We start from the raw sequence: 7,239 nt of genomic DNA on the forward strand, positions 1-7,239 counted from the left end.
TTGGGGGAGAAGGAAGGCAGCACATCTTCTGGAACACTGTTGGCTTCTCCACTCTCCTCAAACATGATTCTGTGCTGGATTACTGATTAACTGTCTTCCCAGGGGCTCTAGAATCTGAATTGCAGTTCTGTCTACCCATTATCCTGTAGCAGGAGTGAACAGTTTCTGCATTTTCTCTCTTATTCTCCCTGCCACTGATTCCAGTCATCTGTGGCCTTCTGAGGGCAAAAACCATAATTACCTGAATGCTTAGAGCTTTTCACGTGGTGGGGCAGTAGCCCAAGTCACTTCCAGGGTTGAACCAAGCATGTGGAAATCCAAGTCCTCTGTCTAAGCCTGTTGGATTCGTGTGTGGCTTGTTTCCTTTAGAGCCATGACTTTGGGAAGACTGAGTGTTATCAGACCAAGGATCTCCTCCATTCCAGGAGAGAGGCATACACAAACTGTAGCCAGAGGGGCAGAGTTGGTGAGTGATGAGGTGTTCAGTTAATGTGTATAACAATTAGAAACCAGCATACCCACAGAAATATGAAAGACAAAGAAAAGGAGGTGGAGGAAGAACCCAGATTTTCTTAAAAACCAGTTTCCTGCCACAGATCAAAGTAAGGGCAAAGATTTGCCATATCATCTTTTCCTATTCTTGGAAACTAGTTCTTATCTCTGTCAGGGTTCCCTGAACATTCTCATGGATTCCAGAAGGCTGTTGTTTGTCAAAGAGAATTATTCTGCTTAATACCTGGTGTAAATGATGGTCAATGAGGTGGGCACAAGACCCTATTCCCTGCCAGGTAGTAAATAGCACAATAGAACTTCCTTCTGGGTGTTTGTCTTTTAATTCTTTCCCTAAAGGGCTTTTAGGCTGATAGAGGCTTGATGCAATGCATTGCCAACACCTTACGTTATATGCCATTTCTTTAAAAGCACTTTGGAAAATAAAATCTCATGAGATTGACAGAGGATGCACCGATGACAGACACAGGTTTCTCAGCAGAAATCATGTTTTGGAGCCCTCAGGCAGACCCACCCCTGAAGGTGTCACCTCATGAAGAAGGGCCATAGCCTCAGGGACAGGGTTCTGTAAGAAGCCGCCAGAGACACTGGGACATCATCTCTCTGTTGTGCCAGCCAGAGGGCAGCAGCCAGGCCCCTGACTGGCTCTTTACCTGGGAATAAGTCTCACAAAAGACTTCTCATAGAGGAAGTGTGAGGATGCACTCCACATCAAGGATAAGACTGCTAAATACTAATACACAGTGATATTGGTATTTCACATGGCTTGTCTACTGAAGAGATTTGAAACCTAATGCTCATGCAACCCTTGATTATGAGCAAAATAGTTCTGAAAATTCTAAACGTCCTCATAGAATTGCCTTCCCCCCGCCCCATGCCAAACAAATGAGCACAGAAAACAAAAGCCCCAGGAACAGCTCTGGTCTGGAGCTCACAGCGAGATCAGCACAGAAGGTGGGTGATTTCTGCATATCCAACTGAGGTACCCGGCTCATCTCGCTGGGACTAGTTAGACAGTGGGTGCAGCCCATAGAGGGCAAGCCGAAGTAGGGTGGGGCATCGCCTCACCCAGGAAGTGCAAGGGGTTGGGGAATTCCCTCCCCTAGCCAAAGGAAGCCATGAGGGACTGTGCCATGAGAAACAGTGCACTCCGGCCCAGATACTATGCTTTTGCCACAGTCTTCGCAACCCGCAGACCAGGAGATTCCCTTGGGTGCCTACACCTCCAGACCCTGGGTTTCAAGCACAAAACAGGGGGGCCATTCGGGTAGACACCGAGCTAGCAGCAGGAGTTTTTTTTCACACCCCAGCAGTGCTTGGAACACCAGTGAGACAGAACCATTCACTCCCCCGGAAAGGGGGCTGAAGCCAGGGAGCCAGGTGGTCTTGCTCAGCAGATCCCACCCCCACAGAGCCCAGCAAGCTAAGATCCACTGGCTTGAAATTCTTGCTGCCAGCACAGCTGTCTGAAGTCGACCTGGGACTCTCTAGCTTGGTGGGGGGAGGGGCGTCCACCATTACTGAGGCTTGAGAAGGCGGTTTTCCCCTCACAGTGTAAACAAAGCCCCCAGGGACTGCAGTCTGGCAAAGCCGCTGTAGCCAGACTGCCTCTCCAGATTCCTCCTCTCTGAGCAGGGCATCTCTGAAAGAAAGGCAGCAGCCCAAGTCAGGGGCTTATAGATAAAATTCCCATCTCCTTGGGACAGAGCACCTGGCAGAAGGGGCAGCAGTGGGTGCAGCTTCAGCAGACTTAAATGTTGTGCCTGCCAGTGCTGAAGAGAGCAGCGGATCTCCCAGCACAGCGCTTGAGCTCTGCTAAGGGACAGACTGCTTCCTCAAGTGGGTCCCTGACCCCTGAGCCTCCTAACTGGGAGACACCTCCCAACAGGGGTCGACAGACACCTCATACAGGAGAGCCCTGGCTGGCATCTGGCAGGTGCCCCTCTGGGACGAAGCAGGAACAGGCAGCAATTTTTGCTGTTCTGCAGCCTCTGCTGGTGATACTCAGGCAAACAGGGTCTGAAGTGGACCTCCAGCAAACTCTAGCAGTCCTGCAGCAGAGGGGCCCAACCATTAGAAGGAAAACTAGCAAACAGAAAGGAACAGCATCAACATCAACATCAAGAAAAAGGATGTCCACACAAAAACCCCATCCAAAGGTCACCAACATCAAAGACCAAAGACAGATGAATGCACTAAGATGAGGAAAAACCAGCGCAAAAAGGCTGAAAATTCCAAAAACCAGAATGCCTCTTCTCCTCCAAAGGACCACAACTCCTCGCCAGCAAGGGAACAAAACTAGACGGAGAATGAGTTTGACGAAATGACAGAAGTAGCCTTCAGAAGGTGGGTAATAACAAACCCCTCCGAGCTAAAGGAGCATGTTCTAACCCAGTGCAAGGAAGCTAAGACCCTTGAAAAAAGGTTAGAGGAATTACTAACTAGAATAACCAGTTTAGAGAAGAACATAAACGACCTGATGGAGCTGAAAAACACACACAAGAACTTTGTGAAGCATACACAACTATCAATAGCCAAATCAATCTAGTGGGAGAAAGGATATCAGAGATTGATGATCAACTTAATGAAATAAAGCGTGAAGACAAGATTAGAGAAAAAAGAATGAAAAGGAACGAATAAAGCCTCCAAGAAACATGGGACCATGTGAAAAGACCAGACCTACATTTGATTGGTGTACCTGAAAGTGATGGGGAGAATGGAACCAAGTTGGAAAACACTCTTCAAGATATTATCCAAGAGAACTTCCCCAACCTAGCAAGGCAGGCCAACATTCAAATTCAGGAAATACAGAGAACACCACAAAGATACACTTCGAGAAGAGCAACCCCAAGACACATAATTGGCAGATTCACCAAGGTTGAAATGAAGGAAAAAATGTTAAGGGCAGCCAGAGAGAAAGGTCGGGTTACCCACAAAGGGAAGCCCATCAGACTAACAGAAGATCTCTTGGCAGAAACTCTACAAGCCAGAAGAGAGTGGGGGCCAATATTCAACATTCTTTTTTTTTTTTTTTCTTGAGAAGGAGTCTCGCTCTGTCGCCCAGGCTGGAGTGCAGTGGCGCAATCTTGGCTCACCACAAGCTCTGCCTCCTGGGTTCATGCCATTCTCCTGCCTCAGCCTCTCCGAGTAGCTGGGACTACAGGCGCCCGCCACCACACTCAGCTAATTTTTTGTATTTTTAGTAGAGACGGGGTTTCACCATGGTCTCGATCTCCTGACCTCGTGATCCGCCCACATTGGCCTCCCAAAGTGCTGGGATTACAAGCGTGAGCCACCGTACCTGGCCTTCAACATTCTTAAAGAAAAGAATTTTCAACCCAGAATTCCATATCAAGCCAAACTAAGCTTCATAAGTGAAGGAGAAATAAAATCCTTTCCAGACAAGCAAGTGCTGAGAGATTTTGTCACCACCAGGCCTGCCTTACAAGAGCTCCTGAAGGAAGCACTAAACATGGAAAGGAAGAACCGGTACCAGCCACTGCAAAAACATGCCAAATTGTAAAGACCATCAATGCTAGGAAGAAACTGCATCAACTAACGAGCAAAATAACCAGCTAACATCATAATGACAGGATCAAATTCACACATAACAATATTAACCTTAAATGTAAATGGGCTAAATGCCCCAATTAAAAAACATAGACTGGCAAATTGGATAAAGAGTCAAGACCCATCAGTGTGCTGTATTCAGAAGACCCATCTCACGAGCAAAGACACACATAGGCTCAAAATGAAGGGATGGAGGAAGATCTACCAAGCAAATGGAAAGCAAAAAAAAGCAAGGGTTGCAATCCTAGTTTCTGATAAAAACAGACTTTAAACCAACAAAGATCAAAAGAAACAAAGACGGGCATTACATAACGGTAAAGGGATCAATTCAACAAGAAGATCTATCCTAAATATATATGCACCCAATACAGGAGCACCCAGATTCATAAAACAAGTCCTTAGAGACCTACAAAGGGACTTAGACTCCCACACAATAATAATGGGAGACTTTAACACCCCACTGTCAATATTAGACAGATCAATGAGACAGAAAGTTAATAAGGATATCCAGGACTAGAACTCAGCTCTGCACCAAGCGGACCTAATAGACATCTACAGAACTCTCCACCCCAAATCAACAGAATATACATTCTGCTCAGCAGCACATCACACTTATTCTAAAATTGAACACATAATTGGAAGTAAAACACACCTCAGCAAATGTAAAAGAACAGAAATCACAACAAACGGTCTCTCAGACCACAGTGCAATCAAACTAGAACTCAGGATTAAGGAACTCACTCAAAACCGCACAACTACATGGAAACTGAACAACCTGCTCCTGAATGACTACCAGGTAAATAACGAAATGAAGGGAGAAATAAAGATGTTCTTTGAAAACAATGAGAACAAAGATACAACGCACCAGAATCTCTGGGACACATTTAAAACAGTGTGTAGAGGGAAATTTATAGCACTAAATGCCCACAAGAGAAAGCAAGAAAGATCTAAAATCAACACCCTAACATCACAATTAAAAGAACTAGAGAAGCAAGAGCAAACAAATTCAAAAGCTAGCAGAAGGCAAGAAATAACTAAGATCAGAGCAAAAGTGAAGGAGACAGAGACATAAAAAACCCTTCAAAAAAATCAATGAACCCAGGAGCTGGTTTTTTGAAAAGATCAACAAAATTGATAGACCGCCAGCAAGACTAATAAAGAAGAAAAGAGGGAAGAATCAAATAGACACAATAAAAAATGATAAAGGGGATATCACCACCAATCCCACAGAAACACAAACTACCATCAGAGAATACTTCAAACACCTCTACGCAAATAAACTAGAAAATTTAGAAGAAATGGATAAATTCCTGGACACACACACCTTCCCTAGACTAAACAAGGAAAAAGTTGAATCTCTGAATAGAATAATAACAGGCTCTGAAATTGAGGCAATAATTAATAGCCTATCAACCAAAAAAAGGCCAGGACCAGACAGATTCATAGCCAAATTGTACCAGAGGTACAAAGAAGAGGTGGTACCACTTCTTCTGAAACTATTCCAATCAATAGAAAAAGAGGGAATCTTCCCTAACTCATTTTATGAGGCCAGCATCATCCTGATACCAAAGCCTGGCAGAGACACAACAAAAAATGGGAATTTTACACCAATATCCCTGATGAACATCGATGTGAAAATCCTCAGTAAAATACTGGCAAACCAAATCCAGCAGCACATCAAAAAGCTTATCCACCATGATCAAGTTGGCTTCATCCCTGGGATGCAAGGCTGGTTCAACATACACAAATTGATAAATGTAATCCATCATATAAACAGAACCAATGACAAAAAACACGATTATCTCAATAGATGCAGAAAAGGCCTTCGACAAAATTCAACAGCCCTTCATGCTAAAAACTCTCAATAAACTAGGTATTGATGGAATATATCTCAAAATAATAAGAGCTATTTATGACAAACCCCCAGCCAATATCATAATGAATGGGCAAAAACTGGAAGCATTCCCTTTGAAAACCAGCACAAGACAAGGATGCCCTCTCTCACCACTCTCATTCAACATAGTGTTGGAAGTTCTGGGCAGGGCAATCAGGCAAGGGAAAGAAATAAAGGTATTCAATTAGGAAAAGAGGAAGTCAAATTGTCCCTGTCTGCAGATGACATGATTGTATATTTAGAAAACCCCATCATCTCAGCCCAAAATCTCCTTAAGTTGATAAACAACTCCAGCAAAGTCTCAGGATAGAAAATCAATGTGCAAAAATCACAAGCATTCCTGTACACCAATAACAGATAAGCAGAGAGCCAAATCATGAGTGAACTCCCATTCACAATTGCTACAAAGAGAACAAAATACCTAGGAATCCAACTTACAAGGGATGTGAAGGACCTCTTCAAGGAGAACTACAAACTACTGCTCAATGAAATAAAAGAGGACACAAACAATTGGAAGAACATTCCATGCTCATGGATAGGAAGACTCAATATCATGAAAATGGCCATACTGCCCAAAGTAATGTACAAACTCAATGACACCCACATCAAGCTACCAATGACTTTCTTCACAGAATTGGAAAAAACTAATTTAAAGTTTATATGGAACCAAAAAAGAGCCCACATAGCCAACAAAATCCTAAGCAAAAAGAACAAAGCTGGAGGCATCACGCTGTCTGACTTCAAGCTATACTACAAGGCTACAGTAACCAAAACAGCATGGTACTGGTACCAAAACAGATATATAGACCAATGGAACAGAACAGAGCCCTCAGAAATAACACCACACATCTGCAACCATTTGATCTTTGACAGACCTGACAAAAACAAGGAATGGGGAAAGGAATCCCTATTTAATAAATGGTGCTGGGAAAACTGGCTAGCCATATGTAGAAAGCTGAAACTGGATCCCTTCCTTACACCTTATAAAAAAATTAATTCAAGATGGATTAAAGACTTAAATGTTAGACCTAAAACCATTAAAATCCTACAAGAAAACCTAGGCAATACCATTCAGGACATAGGCATAGGCAAGGACTTCATGTCTAAAACACCAAAAGCAATGGCAACAAAAGCCAAAATTGACAAATGGGATCTAATTAAACTAAAGAGCTTCTGCACAGCAAAAGAAACTACCATCAGAGTGAACAGGCAACCTACAGAATGGGAGAAAATTTTTGCAACCTACTCATCTGACAAAGGGCTAA

Source organism: Symphalangus syndactylus, chromosome 11, assembly GCF_028878055.3.
Source record: "Symphalangus syndactylus isolate Jambi chromosome 11, NHGRI_mSymSyn1-v2.1_pri, whole genome shotgun sequence".
NCBI lineage: Eukaryota > Metazoa > Chordata > Mammalia > Primates > Hylobatidae > Symphalangus > Symphalangus syndactylus.